The 24,299-nt window shown below is 39.0% G+C and overlaps 1 protein-coding gene across 1 annotated transcript in view; it reads right to left on the bottom strand.

Moving 5' to 3' along the window:
• The window catches only part of LOC101390292 (ral-GDS-related protein-like), a 256,999-nt gene that overhangs the window by 160,384 nt on the left and 72,316 nt on the right, over positions 1-24,299 (bottom strand). Inside the window, exons 12-13 of the mRNA XM_087428276.1 lie at positions 23,704-23,785; positions 22,267-22,411 (exon numbers count right to left, since the gene is read on the bottom strand). The gene's annotated coding sequence lies outside the window, so the exon portion shown is untranslated. The remainder of the gene's footprint in view (positions 1-22,266; positions 22,412-23,703; positions 23,786-24,299) is intronic.

The raw sequence follows: 24,299 nt of genomic DNA, 5'->3' as shown, positions 1-24,299 counted from the left end.
AGGACACGTTCAATTGAGGTAATGGAGAATTCTATAAGGGGCCAAGGAAGAGGCTGACAGCATTCTCTCTCAGCTTCTCACTTGACCAAGGGAGAAAATGTTCTTGAACAGATTGACCACATCTCCTAAAGACAATGCTCCATTTTCAATTTTTCTTTTTGTAAACTCAGTCTGCATTTCCCATTACATATGCAAGCTAAAGCCTGTGTGTAGACATCCTTCGTTGGCAATGAGGAGCAGATCCATACTATTAAATAATCAAATAAGCAGAACATCTGGTTGGCCCCTTTTAGGAAAATTACAGGTTTAAGCCCACCTTCATTGGTGGAAGGACATGGTATACCAGAATTAAAATATCTACCACTTATTATGCAGCTAATCATAAGTCATGCTATTTAAATGAAACTGAATGAATTCTTCTTCTATAAAGTGGACTAGATTTTAGACAAACTGATGTATAATTTCATATAGGTGCATTTTTACTCAAAATGTAAAACTCTTTAGAGACCGTTTCATTCAGTTTTAGAGGCATATTTTGTATATTTTGATGATTTTATTTATTTTCATTCATAGTAGAAAGACACATCCTACTCTTTTGCTTGCTGCCTTCTCTCTACAAGATAAAACTCATCCAAGTTTATTTTGTTTTATAAGACATAGGCTTACATTGTCATGATAAAGAGATCATTTCTGAAACATGTTTGGAACTGTAGGGAGCCCAGAATTTTAGATTATGCTCAGAATTTTGTGAGGTAACTTCAAAGAAGATGGAACATTTAAAATTTTGCCAGAAAAGTTTTCTCCTACTTTTCTTCACAGTAATTAAAAAAAAAATGTTTAGTTTCTTAATTCTTCAGATGGGTGAGTGAAAGAGTTGGAAGGATTAAATGTACGCTTGAGAGAGCTCTTTCTGGGTTACTCTTTCAAAAGAAGCATTGTGGGCCGACCCCGTGGCTTAACAGTTAGGTGCACGCACTCCGCTGCTGGCGGCCCTGGTTCGGATCCCAGGCGCGAACCGATGCACCGCTTCTCCGGTCATGCTGAGGCCGCGTCCCACATACAGCAACTAGAAGGATGTGCAGCTATGACATACAACTATTTATTGGGGCTTTGGGGGAAAAAAATAAATAAATAAAAATTTTTAAAAAAGTAATTCAAAAGAAAAACCACCATCCTAGTTGATGAGTATTTAACGGGGACTCTGTCAGTCCCAGAGCTGCTGACAGAGGCAGTTCCCAAAGCTCCAGCAGGTCCCGGGAGAAGACAGCGCTGGTAATCAGTGTCATCAGAGTTTGCATGAGGAGTGGTCATTCTGTGGATGTTAGAACTTAGTGGAGTTCTCAAATGCAGGCCAGTGACTCTAGACCTGAGCCCTGCTCAGAAGCCAGTTGACTTGTCATTCCCCCTGAACATGGTGTCTTCCCTCTGCTCGTGCCCCTTTTTGCCATTTCTCATGCTTCTCCTGACTCTTTCTCTTTCCTACACATTCTTTCTTCTTTTTTCTCTCTTTGTTACTTTTACTCTCTATTATATTCCTTTTCCATATCATTTTTTTCTTCCTTCTCTTATTGTTCTCATTTATTTTCTTTTTATTTTGTACAGTTACTCTGTACATCACGTTCATCTTAAAATCTTGACCCTCTACAACTCTTATACTTCAGCTAGCTATTTTGAAGAAAGTGTTTTGATAAATTTCTCTTAGATGTTATAACATGCTGATTCAAGGAGATAAAAACTATCACGAAAGGGATGGGGATGGAGAATGAATTCAGTTCAGGTAACCATGGAATTAGACAGAGGGAAACTGAGAGCTTAGGTGTGGGTGTTCAAAATATTTCCTGATACATCTTTGTAGTTCATTGTTGTGGTAAACTGCACATGGTCTTATTTACTGTTGGAGCCCAGAAATTTGCTCCTCTGGGCAGGTCAGCAGGTCTCGCTTGGCCTATAGAAAAGAAGCTAGGAAACACTGCCTGCATTTCTAATGTAAAGAACTGTTCGTGTTCCACCAGGAGACCTTTTGGGCTCTTCCCTGCACTATCTGAATAGAAAAAGAGGAAGAGAAGCTTTTCTCCATCTGCACAAAGCTGGGAACTTATCTTGAGTTTGAGAGGATTTGCATGTGACTGAAAACAAAAGTGTTCCCGAGTTTGGATTTGCTTTAACAAGATCTATTGGCTGGCTTTGATGTTAAAGGTCTTTATTCAAAATTGGCTACCTCTAGTGTTAAGTTCAGAGTTGAGATTTGTCAGTATAAGAAAGAAGAATCCCTTTTTGATTAACTCAGTGAAATACAATATTTGGGAAAATGGTTATATTTGAAGGCTACTTGTTAATATTCTGTTGCCACAGTGACATCTGTAGGTAAGTGACTACTTCATGCTATTCTTGATGATTTCTGTTTGAAAGACACGCCCTGAGCTTGATAAATAAATGGCAAGCAATAAGATATATTGGAGCATATGAGGAAGCCATTTGGGGTAAATCTAATTCAGCCTGAGTTTGTTTTTCCAAAAGGTCTTGTCGCCTGCATTGTGTATCTGCTTTGCCATGTCTCAAAGAGAAGAGTAAATGCCCTTAAGATAAGAATGCAACTTCCCCCTCATTGGCATTGCCTTAAGGATAAGCATTTCTCCCTAGGCTGGGATTTTACTGCTGCATTCATCCTGTGACCCCCCAGCTCCAGACAACAGACCTGACACCAGCCACGCCCATCGAGACAGCAGACCTGCTCCCTGCTGTGTCCATCAATAGCTATTCTGGCAGGGCAACCTAGCAGGGCGATCTTGTGGCTTTTGTAAAAGGTACATTACAATCCTATGTGATACATGCTCTTTGACGATATATAATCGCTCTGTACATCCCACTTCTTCAGTGCTCTTCCTTCCTTATGGATGGAAGGCCCAGGGCCATGATCCTCAAAAGTTGGCTCATAATAAATTCACCCCAAGTTTGATTTATACATTGGTTATGGATTATTTACGTAGACATTTGTTGGTGTAGTCATGGCAGGATTTCAGAGAAACCCACGAGAGACCACCTGGAATCTACACTGAACTGGCATTGGGTACCAATAGGGGCCCATTGTGCCCTCAAGATCAGTGCATTCTTCAGGTGACTCCAGTGAGTTCTCCTGAAACCTAGACCTCTTTATTTTAAGTCGACGGTCCAGAGTTTATTCGAGCTGTTTTCAAGGCTTAAGGCTAGGTGTCTTAAGGGGGTACTGGTACATTCCCTAGGTCAGAGGAACCTAAGGAGGAATTCCTAGGAAAGAGAAATGTAAAGGGAATTTCATAGGCCTGGGGAGCCTAGCTGGAACTTTTGGAGTAAATGGGGCAGGGTGACATTAATATGGCTTAAAATTGGGAAGAATTATGTTTATAAAGTATGAACAAAACTGCTTGATAGAAAAATGAGAGACTGAATCTCTTCAGCTCCATAGAAAAGGGACATTGGTCCTCCCGGCCTTTCGGGCATTCTCAGGCAACTGAGAATGTAATCGGGGGTGTCAGGGGAACCCCACGACGTGTAATGGTCCTTCCTATAGGGAGCTCCACTATCATTCATGTTAATTAATCACAGGTTCGTCTGGGGACGCGCACAGGAGGGTTGGTCACCCGAGCCCCAAACCCCCACGGCAGTACCTAGACTGTGGGCAGGAGAAACCGAGGCACATAAGAGAGTGATTACGACCTTTCTTTAGCGAGTAACACTCACAAGCAGTACACTCCTGACCCGCTACACAGTCCCTAGAAATTGTTCTGACTTTGTAGCAAAATAAAATAAAAGAAAAGCGGGAAATTGAGTTTGCTTGACCATTCCCAGCTGGGCCGCCTGGCCTCTGAACCCAGGAGACTTGCGCAAGTGCTAAGACAGCAGGGGGCCTAAGACTGAAAGAAAAAAAAAATGGTTAAGAAGCTTTCTGCAGATAGAAACTAATAAATTTTCTAAAACAGCGGCTATAAAATCTTTGTTGTATCTGTTGTTCTTTATGTGTGTGTCTCTACATGTATGTTATATGTGCCTGATATTATAGCTCCAGAGGGTTTGGTCAAAATCAAGAGGTCTATTCAATTAACTTGAAGTAAGCACTTACAAAAGTTGTTTCTAAATCCAAATGTTTTTCCAGTTAACGTGATATGAAATAATCTTTGGTAAATAAAAGCTTATTTAAGCTTGTTAGTTTTCAGCATTGGATATAATGCAGATATGCAGCCTTTATTCGTCAAATAAACTGTTATTTCTATTACAAAACTGGTCTCAAAAATAATAAATGATGGTGTCGGGAGAGAGGGAGAATCTCCCTCTGCCCTTTTCCTTAAGGTTCTTATGGCTGGCCAAATAATTAACAAGACATGTTAGCAGGAGAAAATAATACCAAGTTTAATAACATGTATACATGGGAGAAACTCAGAAATGAGCAACTCATCCCTCTGTCTAAGCTGCTTGCTTAAGTATTGTAGCTAAAGGCGAGGAAGGTGTTGGGGTTGGGTAGTGGTCTGGAACCTCAGAGGGCAAGAAGACAACTCACATGGAGATAGAAATGCAAATGTTCGCCTGACAACTCTTCTCAGGGTCATCTATAGATAATGTGGTCAGGGAGAGATAGAGTTTTTGATAAAAGGGGCTTGGTGTCTTTCCTATTGTAACCTCTATCCTACATTATCTTTACAGCCATCAGGATAATAACTCCTTCCTGAAACAGATCTTTTGTTTTAAATTCTTTAGGCAGTTTGGGAGGGGAAACTCAAATATTATTCCTAAGTTCTCTGAGTCCTTATTGTCCTCAGCTCAAAACAATCTGCATACCAGAGGGGTGCCTCCTGGGGTAGCTTGACCTGAGCACCATCAATGACTAATATTATCTAATGTCTCATAAAGTCTTGTAGGCAATCTAAATAATTTTTGAGAACAGATAACTAAATAGATGTGAAAAAAATGAGTATTAAGTGAACTTTAAACAATAATCATGTGTTATAGTGTATATAGCTTCTAAAGTCTTTTTGGTGACTTAAAACTTGAGAGTTTTGCCAAATTTTATGATAAAAATTCATTGAGGGGCCAGCCCCATGGCGTAGCAGTTAAGTGCGCATGCTCCGCTGCTTGCGGCCCGGGTTCGGATCCCGGGAGCGCACCGATGCACTGCTCGTCAGGCCATGGTGTGGCGGCGTCCCATATAAAGTAGAGGAAGATAGGCACAGATGTTAGCCCAGGGCCAGTCTTCCTCAGCAAAAAGAGGAGGATTAGCATGGAGGTTAGCTCAGGGCTGATCTTCCTCAGGAAAAATAAAAAAATTCATTGAGTATCTAGATCATTTCCAAATAAGATAAGATATTAGACATTGATTGCTAAATATAGGTTTATCTACTTTTGGCTTATTACAGAAAAACTAAAAGGTGTTTTGGGTCTATTGGTAAACATGTCTTGTGTTTTATTTAAAAGATTGTATTATAAAGTAACATGTTTCCAAAAATTATAAAAAGTGTCCATATAAATTTGTCAAGCCATGAAATGCTATTGTAAAAGAAACTTTATAATTGCTTACTTAGTTTTTACTTAAAAATTAAGGTTTCTAAGGGTTAAAATTTTCTAATATGTGATTAAGCTACTTGAAAATTAAGAAAAATATGTTTGTATTCAAGGAGAGTAAGATGTGTGTTTTCATTAAGAAGATATGAAAAATGGAAATATTTTTGTTTGGGTAGGAAAGATAAATTTGACCTGAAAAGTACTAGACGGAAAAAAAAGGAGCACATGGCACAAATTCTGAATGTAAACAAAAAGTTATAGAAGGTTTGTTGAAGAGAAACCCTGAGGAGTTTTATACACGGTCAAGTTGGCTAAGATTAAACTAAATCCGATTAAGTAAATGATTTTTAATATCAAAAGTAAGCTGGTACAAAATTCAAATTTGGTCTTCTTCCTTTTAAAAGGATAATTTTATTCTACTCTTTTTTTTCTTACCCCAAAGCCCCAGTAGATACTTGTACGTCATAGTTGCACATCCTTCTAGTTGCTGTATGTGGGACGTGGCCTCAGCATGGCTGGAGAAGCAGTGCGTTGGTGCATGACTGGGATCCGAACCAGGGCCACCAGCAGTGGAGCGTGCGCACTCAACCGCTAAGCCACAGGGCCGGCCCTATTCTACTCTTAATCTACTCTTGATAGAGGTTATTACGTAAAAAGATTTTTCTTTACCTTTGAGTTATGTTTATCTAAAGAACAGAGATCTGTTTTGTTAAGGTAATTTCCTATGTTCCAAAGACTGAGGTCTCTCTATTAAAGTCTTTTTGACTGTTTAACTGCTGTTTGTTAACTAAGCATGCTTTCACTGCCACAAGAGCAGCAACTCCTTGATCTTGTCTGACTAAGTGTTTGAAACCCTTCTATATTTTTGACAATCTCCCCAAAATTCATATCCTAAATAAAGTCTGTCTTATAACTTTTTTCTTTGAGAATTTTCAAAGGACCCTGGCAATTCTCAAGAAAATTTTATCTCTTCCTATAAAGAGGGAGATACTAAAATAATTAGGCTAGTTTGCTATGCTAAATTGCACGGGAGGCATTGTCAAGTAAATGATAAAACTTCTTAGGTTATACTGTGTAGGTAAATATTACTCACTATGCTTCCAACATTACAAGAGGAAGGACCACGACTGTATTCTATTTAATTTGGTTTACAGATGGGTCTTACTTAAGTGATAAGCAAGATATTACCAAGCTGGATATGTTATCTACCCTTGAGAATGCCTGTGTGGGGGAAGAGGGAGAATCCCCCTCTGCCCTTTCCCTTAAGCTTCTTATGGCTGGCCAAATAATTAACAAGACAGGTTAGCAGGAGAAATTAATACCAAATATAATAACATGTATACATGGGAGAAACCAGGGACACTGCGATTCTCAACAAAATAGCAGAGATTCTGATCTTAAATACCGTCTTTACATAAAGACAGAGGAGGATGTGGGGGTGGGGGGTGTCAGTTACAAGAGATCACTACTAAAGCACTGTAAACAAGAGTAAGGCTATTATGCAGATTTAAGGCCTCAGCTTCCATGTTCCATCTTCCACCTTCCAGGTTTCTAGAAATGAGGTCATACCCCCTCTTCCCAATACAGAGAGAGAGATACCTTTACAAATGGAGATTTCCCTTATAAATGTAAATGTTTGTCTGGCAACTCCTCAGCAGGGCCATCCAGAGAATGTGGCCAGAGAGACAGAACTTCTGATAAGACGGGCTTGTTGGTGTCTTTCCTATTGTAACATTATTTTACATTATATTACAGCCATCAGATAGAAGATCTGTTGCAGGAAAGAGTTACTATGTCAAATTCTTTTATTTTTTTTTTTAAAGATTTATTTATTTATTTTCACCCCAAAGCCCCAGTAGTTAGTTGTATGTCATAGTTGCAGAGCTTTCTAGTTGCCGTATGTGGGACGCGGCCTCAGCGTAGCCGGAGAAGCGGTGCGTCGGTGTGCGCCCGGGATCCGAACCCGGGCCGCCAGCATCAGAGAGCACGCACTTAACTGCTAAGCCACAGGGCCGGCCCAACTATGTCAAATTCTTTAGGCAGTTAGTGGGGGAGGTCAAATGTCCATCAGAGAAAACAATCGAGGTAAAGAGATATATTTCAGGGTGGCCAAATCTTGATCTCCCACACCTGCTAATTCCTATTAACTCTGCTAACCCAATAAAAGACTTCTTTCCACAGGCTTGAAAGAAATCGCCACCGAAAAAGAGAAACAGATATAGCAGTCAAAAGGGGGAGTTTTTGACAGCCCCTCACAGATGTGGTTTGCACCCAGTAAAAAAACCCATAGTACCTATTGGAGCACAATTGCCACTGCTCCAGCATATACACCAATTAACCCATTGGGCACCTGAAAAGATAATTTTGTGGGAAGAGCAATGCTTTTAAAAACCTTCTCCCACAGTGGCTCATAAAGCTATACTGATTGTGTTATATGTCCAAAATATCATCTAGGGACACTACTACATGAATCACAAGGCCACTTTCCCTTTACTAAGGGACGCTTTGAGGTATAGCAATCGGACTTTGTCCAAATGCAACCATCTCAAGGATAAATATATCTTGTAATGACTGCGTGTTCTCACATTGGGTGGAGGCCTTTCCTTGCAGAAGAGCAATGGCTCTAATAGTAGGTAAATTACTATTAGAGAGAATAATTTCTGTTTGGGGAATTCCTGCTGAGTTACATAGTGGCCAGGGAACTCATTTCACTGGACAAATAATTAGTCTATTTGTAATATTGGGCCAATGAGACAGCATTTCCACTGCGCTTAACATTCCCAACCTCAGGATTGGTGGAAAGAACTAACGGCACAATCAAAACTCAATTGGCAAAGCTTTCAGGAACATTTCATCTCATGGCTGAAAGCTCTTCCACTACTGCTCCTCAATCTTAGATCCACCCCCTTTGCTAAACATCGGCTGTCTCCTTTTGAGATAATAACTGGACAGCCTATGCAATTAGGTAAAGAAATGTATGGATCAACTTCACGTAAAGAAAATATATTAGGGGCCGGCCCCGTGGCTTAGCGGTTAAGTGTGCGCGCTCCGCTGCTGGCGGCCCAGGTTCGGATCCCAGGCGCGCACCGACGCACCGCTTCTCCGGCCATGCTGAGGCCGCGTCACACGTACAGCAACTAGAAGAATGTGCAGCTATGACATACAACTATCTACCGGGGCTTTGGGGGGAAAATAAATAAATAAATCTTTAAAAAAAAAAAAAAAAGAAAGAGCCGGCCCTGTGGCTTGGTGGTTAAGTGCGCGCGCTGCGATGCTGGCAGCCCGGGGTTCGGATCCCGGGTGCGCATTGAGGCACCACTTCTCTGTCCATCCTGGGGCCGAGTCCCACATACAGCAACTAGAAGGGTGTGCAGCTATGACATACAACTATCTACTGGGGCTTTGGGGGCAAAAAATAAAATAAATAAAATCTTTAAAAAAAAAAAGAAAATATATTAATTACTGCCAAGGTCTCATTGAGACACTTAAAAAAATATATATATATGAGAAGTCTGTAGCCGATTCTTTTTACAGAGCCCTCCCAGACCGTAAGGATGATAACCTAGAAAATTTATTTATCAGAGAAGACATCAAATAAAAGACTCTACAGCCCTATTGGAATAGACCATACCAGGTACATTTAACCAGTTCGTGCGCTGCAGAATCAAAAGACATAGACTCATGGATTCACATTTCTTGTTTTAAAAAGAGGCTTTTGCATCTGAGTGCGTTACAGTTCCTATTTCTGAAACCTGACTTCAAGTGGCCAATACGAATATCTCCAAACCAGGATGAGAAGAAGACAACATCAGTTGTAGACAGCTGTCCCAAGACTCCGGACCAGGCCTGTATTCCCAACCTTAAATCCACTCACTTAAACCTTTGTTATGCTTAAACTGTATACCTATTTTATAATTGTTACATTTAAGATTTTCAGAATACTATCATACTTAAGGAAGGTGCTTGATTTGGAACAGACTGGTCTTAATGTCCAGGCATTTGTCGGGTGACTCCTAATATAACTTAATGGTTGTATAGAACAAATCTCTGGCCTTGACTACTGGCCTGATGGCTAAAACACTACACCCGATCTTCCCTTAAATGCAGGGAAGGATTCACAGTGACAACTGCTGCCAACCTTCCTCTGCTTAAGGCCAGACGGGCTCATTCAGTGTTCCCCTGGTATGACCACCGAGCAGCTAGCTATATTTGTTCCTTTTTTAGGGCTAAAGGATGTCACATCACATACAGAAGCCCTTAATGACAGTCAAGCAAGAATTGCCTTATTAAATACTAAAATGTCTTTAATAAAAAGACTGTCCTTCAAAATAGAATGGCCTTAGATATTTTAACTACATCCCAAGGTGGTACGTGTACAATCATTCAAACTGAATGCTGTGTTTTCATACCTGACGAGTCTTCCAATGTGTCCTCTCTGCTAAAGCCCATGAAAAAGCAGGTGAATGCCTTAAGCGATCCTGCGTTCAGTCTTGAGTTGTTTGGTTGGCTCCCTTCTGGTATTGGTTCCCTTTTTAGATCTGGATTGCAATTCCTATTTCTATTACTTCCTGGAATTCTTGTACTAGCCATAATACTTAAACTAATTGCTGTTTTCTTTACTCAGTTCTGTAAGACTGTCATGTAAGCTGGAGTAATGAAACTTGAGGTGGTCAATTGATCTTATAACCTAGGACAAACTTCCTTTTTTGATAAGGAATACACCTAAGAACTCATTTTAAAATAATCTTTTCAAAGATGTTAAATTATTATCATTGTTATTGTACTTGTTCTATAATTGTGAATAGCGTAAATACAAGGAGTCATAAAAAGCACATACACAGTGTTTGTGCAACAACCTAAAATTAATCCAAAGCCCATGAAATGCTTCCTCTATCAATATATGTATACCTCTTTGCTTGTCCACTATATTCAATTAATTCCCCCCAACAGGGACAGCTGGACAAATAAACGAGATAAAAGCCTGGCACCGAGGGACATGAGGGACCCAGGGCAGGCAGCAACAACCCTGGGGCCGAAGGACAATATTTTGATCATCAATGCTTTCTATCAAAATATTATAGATCAAAAAGAGAGAAAATGATAAATAAATGGCAAGCAATAGGAAATATTGGAGCATATGAGGAAGCCGTTTGGGGTAAAACTAATTCAGCCTGGGTTTGTTTTTCCAGAAGGGCCTGTCGCCTGCATTGTGTATCTGCTTTGCCATGTCCCAAAGAGAAGAATAAACGCCCTTAAGATAAGGATGCAACTTCCCCCTCCTTGGCATTTCCTTAAGGATAAGCATTTCTCCCTAGGCTGGGATTTGACTGCTGCAGTCATCCTGTGACCACCCAGCTCCAGACAACAGACCCGACACCAGCCACGCCCTCCCCACTGTGTCCATCAATATCTGGCAGGGCAATCTTGTGACTATTGTGAAAGGGACATTGCAATCTGATGTGATACATGCTCTTTGATGGTATATAACCGCCCTGTACACTCCACTTCTTTGGTGCCCTTCCTTCCTTAGGGAAGGAAGGCCGAGGGCCATGGTCCTCAAAAGTTGGTTCATAGTAAACTCACCCCAATTTTGATTTATAGATTGATTATGGATTATTTACATCGACATGTTTTACAAGTAATAAAATGTCTTGAAAGGAAAAAACAATAAAGCAGCAGCCCTGCATTACACATGAAAGTTGTGCTCCCCCTGGAGGGAAAATGAGGCTACGACATTGGTCGAGTACTTGATTTTATAATCTACTGGGGCCTTTCAAAAATATAGCTATTATTGTAAGAGTAAAGATATCCTTAAGAATACTGTCACAAAACAGGTTTTCCCAGCTTCTTTTGTCAGAGCTGAGACCGACATCAGGCTGGGGCACTTGAAGAGGCATGGTGGACTCAGCTGAGGGTTATTTAATTACTGTGAGTTAATTAGCCAATAGTGAATAAGATGCAGAATGATTAAAAACAGGTAAAGGGACACAAAGTTGGAAATAATTAAGAAAAATAATGTCTTCAAAATATCCTCTCATTATTTTTATAGCATTTTTTTTTTTTTGAGGCATGACTAGGATAGTATGTTAGATTTTTCTAAATCCTTATCTCCAGGGCATATATTACTGAGTTCTTCATTATATATGATAATACCAAAGAAAACCTGGACAAAAGTATTCTGTACTATCAACAAGGACAAAACATGTACAACATTGTTCTATATATTAAGATTCCAGCTGTAATAGTCAAGATATATATTCAGGTGTGTAAAATTATAATGATTTGCTATTTTTCTCGGGCTGTGAACCATGGTAAAATATATAATAACAAGCAGAAAACCTGATGAACTAGGTGATTTAAAACACCTGATTTTACAGCTTGGACATTCAAGGGTGAAATACATCAATTTAAATTTCACACCTTCTCCTTTCCTTCTAGACAGTGAAGTGTCTGGAAGACACAAAATACATAAAATTAATTGAGAGTTAACAGTATTTGGAAGCAGTTGAGGTTAAGCACTCAACAATGGTGACCCTTACTTCTGGAACCATTGACTCTTTGTCATAAGTTTATTGTATAGACAAGTTCTCTTCTTAGATGATTTGTGCATGTTTCATAGAAGAGAGACAGGGCAGGAGAATTAACTATCACTCTACACCCGTCCCTTTACTGTATTACCTCATGCAATTCTTACAGTAATCCTTTAAAGTAACTATTATAATTCATATTTAACTGATAAAGAAAACCATGTTTAGGGGCCTGCCCGGTGGCGAAAGCGGTTAAGTGTGCTCGCTCCGCTGCGCCGGGCTGGAGTTCGCCGGTTCGGATCCTGGGCGCGCGCTGACGCACCGCTTGGCAAGGCATGCTGTGGTGGCATCCCGTATAAAGTGGAGGCAGATGGGCATGGATGTTAGCCCAGGGCCAGTCTTCCTCAGCAAAAAAAGATGAGGATTGGCAGATGTTAGCACAGGGCTGATCTTCCTCACAAACAAAATAAGACCATGTTCACAAAATTGATCAAGGGTGAGAGGGAAGATCTGAACATCAGTCTGTTGGGTTTTATGCCTCTATTCTCTCCACTGTGATAAAAATGGTACTTCAACATGGGTACTCCCCATCTGGCTATTTAATACCAGTTCTTGCCAGCATCACTGGATGAGATGAGATGAGAAGTTTATTTCCAAAGTTATTCTATTATATTTAAACTATACTATTTATGAGTCAGATGTCAAGACATGTTTTAGAGGCAGAGAGAACAACTGATTACTTCACCTACACATTTTTCAGTTTTACTATAACTTTCGTGTGTCACATTGTGTCAACTTTGTGTCAACTTTACCAACTTTAGTGCTTCACTGTTCTTTTTTAAAAAACTCACAATTTCATTTTCCATGTAAAGCACCTTGCTGTTTTCTTCTTAGTCACTAGATGGCAGTTCTGTATGTCTGTAAATTACCACTGCAGCAGGAAACGAGAGGTCTTAAGCCAGTTTGCTCTGTACAAATGATGGACATAGGAGGATTTCTGGTCCATCAAGGCTGCCTGTGTTATTCCGTGGCCGTAACGGGGATGTCCAGGACTGCTTACTCAGAGGCATGAAGCAGAGTCAGAAAGCATCCTCTAAGTTCTTCTTCAGATGTGAGTTCAGGCACCTGTCTTCTCACCTGAGCACACTGGAGTTTATTGAATGTGTTCTGACTCTTACTCTCTCTCTGTAGTTAATAAGTCTGGGAGCTCCATACCCCTAGAAAAAACACACGACTCATAAAGCCTTTTCTCAACTAAAAGGAGTTGAGGGCTATGGTGTTGCCTGAGAGTCTGATGCTTAAAGCAAACCCACCTGGTGCTCATGTGGAGGGAAAGAACGACAGCTACTCCTGGAGGGCTTTTATTGATGCTCCTGTGGAAGGAACAAGTTTAAAATAAAACCACATTGCTTAAACCTCACTAACTGATTATTTTATTTTCAAGTAATATGCTGTGAAAATCTGCTATGTCTAAGAAACTATTTCATAAAACTGAAACAATTCTGTTTTTTATTCTCTGATATTTGAAATACGATTAAAACTGTAAATCCTTTAACATTCTACAATATACAAACAGGCAAATATCAATTATATTCTCAAAAAATGTTTGCTCCCATGCTAAAGATTAATATATGGTAGCAAAACGGGTTACCACCCAGTTCTTAACTAAGTTTTTGCTTTTGAAATTACATATAAAATTTGTGTTTTGAAGTATTTTCCTAAAACTCAGCATGTTTCTGATATAAATGGACTAGTTGACAGGTAACTAGAATGAAATTTGATCTTTAAAACTCTAGCTTTATGTAAGAATTGATAATATCAGGCAGTTGAATGTTGGGTCTCTCCACTTTATGATATTTATTAATTGTGAATAGCCACATCTATTACAAAGTGCTGAATAATAAAAAGAAATTAAACAATATCAGCACTCTCTTACCCCACATGTACAGTTTATATGCAAATAAACTCTCAAAGGTCAGAAAAATGCGTATGATTTCAGCTAACTGGTAAAATACTATCTCATTCCAGTTTTAACCTCATTTGAAATTGACTTAAAACTCTTCTCATAGGATCTTGCTCTGATCAGTGCCCCCTGGTCCCCTCAATGCCTCATTTGATTGCAAACTTATCTGAGGAATTGAACATTCTTTTCCATTTGTTCTCTTTATGGTATCTGTGATAGTGCCTTTTATACAAATTATTATTATTTTCAGAAACATCTTGGGCCAGCCTCGTGGCTTAGCGCTAAAGTGCGCAAGCTCAGCTACTGGCAGCCCGGGTTCGGATCCCGGGCGCGCACTGACGTACCGCTTCTCTGGCCATGCTGAGGCCAAGTCCCACATACAGCACCTAGAAGGATGTGCAACTATGACATACAAGTATCTACTGGAGCTTTGTGGGGAAAAAAAGGAGGAGGATTGGCAATAGATGTTAGCTCAGAGCCGGTCTTCCTCAGCAAAAGAAAAAGAGGAGGATTAGCATGGATGTTAGCTGAGTGCTGATCTTGCTCACACACACAAAAAAGAAACATCTTTATTTAGGAACAAATCAAGGAAACAGATGTGAGGAATGTGGGGTCGCCTAGTTGATGGTGCTTGAAGGATTCCTCACGTGAGTCTCGGCATAGAAAAGTTTAAAGAGTAAAGCAGCATTGGTCAGATCAAAAGTGTGGGGTGAACATAATTCTGAAGGAATAATGATGGAGACGTAAAAACAAGAAGCCACTTGAATTGCATTGGAAGATATTAGACACATCAAAGGGCTGAGAAAAAACATTGATTAATGTAAGTTCTTTCTAAACTCTAAGGAAAAAAGTAATATGAATTCACATGGTAATTATAAACCATAAAACATCAATTCACAAGACAAGTAAACAACTAAAGTAGAAACCAGAATAAGAAAAGTAGAGGTTAAAGGAGAGATGGAGAGAGATGGTTGGGGTCAGAAAACATGGCTTAGTCATCCGTGAAGTCTCCCTCAGACTCTGATCATTCTTAGTGCTCAGTAAACACTTTGAGCCCATGAGCCTGGGGAGGGGCAAAGTGAGAGGTGGTTGGGAGGGGAGACAATGCAAGGATACCCTTGTGGAGGCACTGACATTGAAAATCAGTGACATTCTGCCAAGGTGTTTACCATAATATATTAAGGATTATTCTGGAAAGTTAAGGATTTTTCTGGAATGTATATTTTCATTTTATGGAAACTCCAACTAGCCCAGAGAATGATTTAGACATTTCAGCTTTAGAAATAAAGAGAGGGGCCAGCCCTGTGGCACAGCAGTTAAGTGCACGCGCTCTGCTGCAGCGATCCCAGGTTCACATGTTCAGATCCTGGCGCGCACCGATGCACTGCTTGTCAAGCCATGCTGTGGTAACATCCAATATAAAGTAGAGGAAGATGGGCACAGATGTTAACCCAGGGCCAATCTTCCTCAGCAAAAAGAGGAAGATTGGCATCAGAAGTTAGCTCAGGGCTGATCTACCTCACAAAAAAAAAAAAAAGAAAAGGAAATAATGAGAAAATTTTCTGTCAGTTTTAAGAATGAAAACCAGTTAGCATCTGGAAAACAGTTACCATTTGAGATGAGAATGTGGAGAAAGAATTAGATGTCACACGTTGTTTTTGCTTTTCTCTAGGGCAGTAAGGCTTGCAGGGGGAATGAAGTTCCATCTTTGCTCTATTGAGTTTGAGAAGGTGTAAAATTCATTTGTTTTGGGCAACACGGTTGACCTGTGGAGAAAGACAAATGGTTCAAGCAGCTGATCTAAAGGAATAACTGAGCTCATAAAAGTTTTTAGCTAATAAAGGGTGCTTCTTTATTGAACTTTACTGGACATCTATTGACCTATATATGCAAGGTATTTGTGGTAGGTATTGAGGGAAATACAAAGAATTATAAGGTTCCAAGCTCCTCCACATACATGAAATTGTTTGCAAGATGTAATTAGATTCTACCAAGGTATTAGTGTATGTTGTATTATAGAACTTAAAAAAATGGGAATGTTATCCAGAAATTGTAATTAAGGACAGCTTCTTAGGAGAGGTGAACTAGATCAAGTCCTCAAAGGGACCACTTTTGGGCAGGTGGAGGGAAGAAAGAATGAGGATTTCAGATGAAGGAAGAGGGGAAAGGTACAGACGTAGAAAGGAACATGGCGTTTGGGCATGGGGGTGGGGAGGCCATGACAGGCACAGTCTTCCCGTGACTGAGAGGCAGCTCAGTTTCCTCCTCCAGGAGCCCAGCACTGCTTCCCACCTCCTGGCCTCCTCCACCTGCAGACCCCCCGCCTGAGCCAAGGCCTATCTTATCTGGATCACTGCCTAATCTCCCAACAGGTCCCTTTACTTCCAGTCTTAATTTCTTCTAATCTTTCCTCCCCAATGCCTCCAGAGTTACCTCCTAGAATCCAAATTTGCTTAAATCTGACATCTGCTTAGACTCCTTCAATGACTGCTCAGAGCATCTGAGAGATCATTCAGACTCCTGAGCTGGACACGCAGGCTTTGCCTTGCTGTCCTCATCTTTAGCCTCATCACCCACTGTGTCCTACATGTTCGCTTTGTTCCAGCCTTAAAAATACCATTTTCTGAAATCTTTAGCATCCTTTATATCTGTATTTTTATATGTGTTTCTTCTGTCCTCCTACCCACTTTTTTGATCAACTTAATTCCTATTTCTTAATCTAAACTCATGTCAAATGTTCCTTCCTCTTGGACACTTTTCCTGAGAGGTCTCCATCCAGAGACCCCTTTTGATGTCCCCACTCTGGGACCCTGTACTTATCTACTTTTCCATAACTGTTGTTTTATTCATGTCTCATAAACAGTGAGCTCCTTAAAGCTGAGACTATCCTACGTCTTGATAAATAAATGGCGAGCAATAAGATATATTGGAGCATATGTGGAAGCCATTTAGTGTAAAACTAACTGGGCCTGACCTTGTTTTTTTTTTTCCAAAAGGGGCCTGTAGCCTCTGTTCATCCATTGTATATCCGCTTTAAGCAATTAACATGTCCCAAAGACAAAAGCAACGCCCTTAAGATGTAAATGCAACTTCCCCCACATTGGCATTTCCTTAAGGATAAGCATTTCTCCCTAGGCTAGGATTTGATTGCTGCGCTTATCCTGTGATGACCCAACTCGGGACAACAGCCACGCCCATGGAGACAGCAGACCTGATACCCACTGTGTCCATCAATCCACATGCTGAGAGGTCGTCATGACTACTGTAAAAGGGACATTGCAATCACATGTGATACGTGCTCTTTGATGGTATATAACCACTCTGTACACCCCACTTCTTTGGAGTGCTCCATTTCTTCGTGAAAGGACTCTCCTGGGCTATATGACCCTCAAAGTTTGGCTCATCATAAACTCACCCCAATTTTGATTTATAGATTGGTTATGGATTATATGCATTGACATTCTGTTTGTCCATCCAGTATCTAAACACAGTACCTGACACCTTTGGGGCGCTCAGAAAATGTTTCATGAGTGAATAAGTATGTGGGAGACTACACTGACTGGAGAAGAAGGGGCTTTTCGGGAGTGGTAGAAAATCTACCACTCACATTCCTACCACAGTGGTTGAGGCTGTGGGCTTTGGACCAGTTTGTCTGGGTACCAATCCCAGTTATTCCACTTTTAACTGGGGAACCTGTGCAAAGTATTTACTCTCTGAGCCTTAGTTTCCTCATCTATAAAATGCGGCTAATGATTACTCCTTTCTCATAGGGTTTTAGTGAGATTTAAATGCATTAACTTATGTAAAGTACTTAGAAGAGCTCCTGGCACATAGCAGGCACTAAAATATTAGCTGTTCTGTTATCATTATTGCTCTTATATCTGAGCAATACTCTGGTTTTGAAAAGATGCTTTCATAATATTGTTGATTCTCATTATTTGTGGATTCCGTGTTTGCACACTTGCACACTAGTTAAAATGTACTGGCAGCCTCCGAATAAACACTCACAGGGCTTTCATGTCCATTTGCGGATATGCACAAAGTGGTGAAAAATTTGATCCACTGGATGAGCATGTTCCCAGCTGAGGGGAACCAGGTGACGCTCTGCCCTCGTTTCAGCTCATACTGTAAACAAGTGTCCTTCTTGCAGTCTATTTAGTGCCTCATTTCTTATCTTTTTGTGCTTTGTGTTGGTGACTTTGCTGTTTAATATGTCCCCCATGTGTAGTGCTGCAATGCTGCCTGGTGTTCCTCAGGGCAAGAGGCTGTGCCTTTACAGAGAAAGTATGTGTGTTCAACAAGCTTCTTTCAGACACGAGGTACAGTGCTGTTGGTGTGAGTTCAATGTTAATATATCAACAATATATCTTAAATAAGGTGACTTTAAAGAGAAACACACAGAAAATAAGGTTATGTATTGATCAATTGAAGAAAATGTAACTAAGGCTTGCAGCAACCTAACCCTGCATTTCCTGTAGTAGCAGTGGGTCATATTCACCAATTCAGTGTTCACAGTGACTTTATAGAATGTCACACTGTGCATAACGAGAACTGACTGTATCTTATGTAATCCTCACATACTACTTTATAGTAGGCAGGGTAGGGAACAGGGTGTCCACATTCTACAGGCTATTACAGACCTTATGAGCTAAGTAGAGAATTTAAAATGTCTTGTGCTCACCATAAGAGCCATGAGATTTTGAGCAAGGAAGATCTATGATGAACTGATGTTTAAGGAACAATTACCTGGCAAGAGAATGTAGTATTGAGAGGAAGAGGGAGAACTGAGCCAGAAAGGAGGACCAGCTGTTAAATTCTCCAAGTATTCCCATTGTTAGGTGAGGAGATTCAGAGCTAAGGTGCTGATGTGATAAAGGAAAATTAGCAGCCAAAGGATGAAATAATGGATTTGGTAACAATATATAGGGTGTAAGTTAGGCTGTGGATCTCAAAGTGGGGTCCGTGGACCAGCAGCATCAGGATCACCTGGGAACTGGGTAGAAATGCAAATTCTCAGGTGCTGCTGCAGACCTGCAGATCTGGAAACTCTGGGATGGGGCCTGGCAATCTGGGTTTCAACAAGGCCTCCAGGTGCTTCTGGTGTCCATCAAGTTTAAGAGCCAATGAATTAGAAAATGATTCAAACACGTCACCATGCCCAGGTAAGCTGCATGGCAGGGACGTGGTATTTGTTTAGAGGATAAGATGCATTTTAAATTTTAGGCAAAAGTAGTTCAGTGTCTGTTTCACCGTAAGGATTCCAGAGATGCCATTTTAGCTCTCTGCGTTTAAGCTCTTTTTTCCACAATATGTTCTCTTTTAGAGACCCTTTGGTAACTTATTTACCACTTACCACATGTTCTGAGAGTCCCTTCTTTCTTGAAATCCCCTTTCAGACGTGAAAATATATTTTATTTTTGTGCACAATCTCCTTTATTTAAAATCTGGATGTCTCTTCCTATAGGATCATGTATTGCACGTGCAACCTTACTGTAAATTTGGAATGCCATTGGTTTGATCCAAAACCTTAGAATGTTTTAGAATTTAGAACCTGATGAATAGAGAATGTATAAGCTTCTGTGTAGGACTCATATTTTTCAGATGTCTAGAGGTATCCCAACTTGCCAGTAATGTGGCCTTAGATTTAGCAGAACTTGAAAATCTGAATATAGTAGAAAATGAATTACATCTCTCATATTAACATTTACAAAATAAATGATCACAATGTTAACTTACCAATAAGTCCTTCTATATTCTAGACTCTGAAAGTATCTTGCTTACATAATAAACATGACAAAGTTTCAAAGATGAGCCAATTAACTTTTCAGCAAAAGCTTTACTTGAGTGTATCTTGGCTTCCTTTTTGATAGTTTTAGCCTTAATGTTACAGTAATGTTTTCTTTTTCTGGGAATCAGATAATCTTGTATTTGGTGAACATTTTAATTTTTAATGGCCACTTGTATTTTGTGATATGCACGTGTTCAAACAATCTATAAGAACTAACCATTACCACCCACATATAGGATTATACAGGAATGGAGGAATTTTGGCTGACTTGTTGTATATATCTGTTCAGCCAAAGCAGATGGCAGACTCTACCACTTACAATGATTTAGGGGTTTGAAGCAGTATTTTTAAATACAAATAATCTCAAAATTAGTAATATATAAAGTATATTACTTACAGTGTTAACTAATCAAAATAGTTAAATTTGTTATTTTTTCTCCATTTATAAGGATGCACCCATTATATAGATTCTGTACAAAATTGCAAAGATCACTTTTTTCCTTTTCAAAATTTATTTATTTTAATTTTTATAGTGAGAATCTTAGTGTTGGGTAAACTGCTGCACAATTACTGGAAATGCTGAGAGTCTTTTGGAAAAGAGTAGAAGTCGAAAGAGAATGTAAAGTACATTTCTCCAATGTCAAGTCCTTTGAGCCTCCGTCTAGTTGTACTTGAAGAGATGGAAGATTAAGTACCAGCAAAGGACACAAGAGAACAGGCTGCCAACTTGAGAGCTTCCCACTGACCACAGAATGCCTGGCAGATGCTTGGAGATTAAATCTGGGCTTTGTCTATGGGTGGACCCTGAGAGGAGGATTTTGCTTAAATGACCAGAGAATAGACAACCATTTTTCTTGATAATAAGTAATACTTGCCATGTAAATTTTTTCATAAATCTCTGAATAAAATAAAAATATATAACCCATATAGATATAAACTCTTACAGACAAGCCCCACAGCCTTCTCTAGAGAGCCCAACAGAAAATGTCTCAGCTGACTGTGAATTGGTCTTCTCTAAAAGCCAGCCAGCCCTTCACTGATAGTCCTGGATAAGGAAGGCCAGATACAATTCTTTGAAGATGTTTAGCTGAATTCAGAACCAAAAGTCCTACCTCCAGTTGGCTCCTCTGTGAGAATGGATGGCCAGCCTTATTTCACAGGCTGGGCAGTTGAGGTTTCAGATGAGCTTATTTGCCCTGTTCCCCAGGGATGCAAAAGGAGGAATGTGACATTCATTCAGGGCTGAGATTTTGCAGGTAAAGATAGGGTTGTCGGGAGAGAGGGAGAATCTCCCTCTGCCCTTTTCCTTAAGGTTCTTATGGCTGGCCAAATAATTAACAAGACAGGTTAGAAGGAGAAAATAATACCAAGTTTAATAACATGTATGCATGGGAGAAAGCAAGGACACTGCGTTTCTCAACACAATAGCAGAATTCTCGTCTTAAATATCATGTTCAGCCAATGACAAAGGAGGATGTTGGGGGTGGGGGGAGTCAGTTACAGGAGATTACCACTAAAGCACAGTAAACAAGAGTGAGGTTATTATGCAGATTTAAGGCCTCACCTTTTACATTGATAAGTTTCTAGAAATGAAGTCATTCCCCCTCTTCCTAATACAGAGAGGCAGATACCTTTACAAATGGAGATTTCCCTTATAAATGTAAATGTCTGTCTGGCAACTCCTTGCAGGGCCATCCAAAGAATATGGCCAGAGACAGAACTTCTGATAAGAGGGGCTTGTTGGTGCCTTTTCTATTGTAACATCTATTGTACATTATATTTACAGCCATCATGATAATAACTCCTTCTTGAAACAGATGTTTTGTTTTAAATTCTTTAGGCAGTTAGTGGGGGAGGTCAAATGCCCTCAGAGAAAACAACCAAGGTAAAGAGATAGATTTCTGGGTGGCCAAATCTTGATCTTCCACAGGGTCATAGAAGGGAATAAAGATTTCAGCAAATTGGTTTTTTGTTCTCTACAGTGGAAGTAATTGAAGAAGAAGATAGTCTCTCACTCCAACTTCTCTTCCCTGTTTTCTATCTCTAATATGTCTGTAAAAATTCTCTCTACAAAAATTTCAGTCTTTTTTCTTTGCAGCCTATTATCATCTTTATGAATTCTTTGACTTCACCACCTTCTTGGCACCACAGTGCTAGCCATTGAGATATTATTATAGATTCAGTTTTGCAATTTCATCCTCTTATCTCTATTTCCTCTGCCATTTCTTAGTTTTAGTTCTTATTGTATCTTATGCTTGAAAACATTTCAAGCTTACAGAGTATATCAGTTCCTTATCTTCTCAAATTTTTATTATCTAAATACCCTCAAATATCACTTTTTTAAAAAATGAAGTGAAATAGATAATAGAACAATATACTGTAATAAATTGACCACTTATAAAATTAAGTTCAACCTGCAATCCCTCCCCACTTAACAGCGACCATCTTTTATAACTCACCATGCTTTAGTTTGGGCAGGGTCAGTTTATCAATGATTTCTGGATGTTTTAAACCACATGAGATAAATACAGTGTAAGGTAAAATTGTTATTCTCGCAGAAGTTGTAGAATATCCTGATGGTTATGGAAGTTGGTGGCAGAGAACCTGAATCATATGAAAAGTAGTTGATTAATTAGCACCTGACAGAGTTTGTTAATTTGGCAAGGAAAATAATAAGACATAAATGTTGAAAAGATAACTTTGCATATCAGAGTATTGTCAAAGGCCACTGGGGAAATTCATAATATTCTCAAATACTACAAAAAATGACCATTTTTTCATAAAAGATGTCATACATGATGGCATCATATACTTCTGTCAGAAAATTTGCAATGAAGAAAATTAAGACTTGAGTCATTTTAATTTTAATGATTTGTTTCTGCTTACTATTAGGTTAAAAAACCCTTTTAGAAATAAAGTGGTAAGGAATGTACTTGCTTAATTTTTAATTTTTTTTAAGAAAAAGTCTTTTTCACATTTAAAAAAATATTTATTTGTATTTATTTTATGCTGAATTTATTTGTGGGCCCAAAGCCTTTTTTTAATTAACTACCACCAATTCTTTTCAAACTCTTTCAAAAAGTTGAAGAGGAGAGAATACTTCTAAAGTCATCCTATGGGGTTAGCACTACCCTGATATGAAAGCCAAAGACACTAAGAGAAAAGAAAACTACAAGTCAGTATCTTTGATGAATATTGATACAAAAATCCTCAATAAAATAATAACTAACCAGATTCAGCAGCATATTAAAAGGATTATACATCATTTTTAAGTGGGATTTATTTCTGGAATACAAGGATGTTTCAATATATGAAAATGAATCAATTTAATAAACCATATTAACAGAATGAGGGAAAAAAACACAGGATCATCTCAATGGATGCAGAAAAAGACTTGACAAAACTAAACATGTTTTCATGTTAAAAACACTAGAAAACTCTCAGAGTAAAAGGAAGCTACTTCAACATAATAAAAGCCAGATATAGAAATACACAGAGAACATCGTATTCAAGGGTGAAAGACTGAAAGCTTTTCCTCTAAGATCAGGAAAAAGGCAAGAATGCCCACTGTCACCACTTCTATTCATCATGGTATTAGATGTTCTAGCCAAAGCAACAAGGCAAGAAAAAGAAAGCAATAGCATCCAAATTGGAAAGGAAGAAGTAATATTATATTTGTTTACAAATAATATCTTATATGTTGAAACTCCTAAAAATTCCCCAAAATTTGTTAGAACTGATAAATTCTGCAGAGTACTGGAACACAAAATCAACATGCAAAAATTAGTTGTTCTTCTATACATTAATAATAAGTAATCTGAAAAAGAAATTTACAAACTTTACATTTTTATTTACAATATCATCAAAAAGAGTAAAATACTTAAGAATCAACTTACTCAAGGAGGTAAAAATTCCAATGATGTTTTTTGCAAAAATAGAAAAATCTATCCTAAAATTCATATGGACTCTCAAGGGACCCTAAATAGTCAAAACAATGTAGAAAAAGAAGAACAAAGTTAGAGAAGTCACACTTCCTGATTTCAAAACTTACTACAAAGTAATCAAAACAGTGTGGTACTGGCATAAATACACACAATATACTAATGAAATAGTATAGAGAGCCCAGAAATAAACCTTTGCATATATGGTCAAATGATTTTTGACAAGGGTGCAAAGACCATTCATTGGAGAAAGGATAAGTTTTTCAACAAATAGTGCTGGGAAAACTAGATGACCACATGCAAAAGAATGAGATTGGACCCTTACCTTACACCATATACAAAAATTAACTCAAAATGGATCAAAGATCTAATATTAGAGCTGAAGCTATAAAATCCTTAGAAGAAAACACAGGGTAAAAGCTGCATGTCATTGGGTCCAAATGCCATTGCCAACAATGATTTCTTTAATATGACACCAAAGACATAAGCAACAAAAAAAAAACAACAAATTGGACTTCATCAAAATGCAAAAGTTTTCTGTATCACAAGAT

This window comes from Ceratotherium simum, unplaced genomic scaffold (assembly GCF_057802395.1).
Source record: "Ceratotherium simum simum isolate JZ-2026a unplaced genomic scaffold, ASM5780239v1 HiC_scaffold_44, whole genome shotgun sequence".
Lineage (NCBI taxonomy): Eukaryota > Metazoa > Chordata > Mammalia > Perissodactyla > Rhinocerotidae > Ceratotherium > Ceratotherium simum.
The sequence above is the reverse complement of the archived record's forward strand: the minus strand, read 5'-3'. Positions and strand labels throughout refer to the sequence as shown.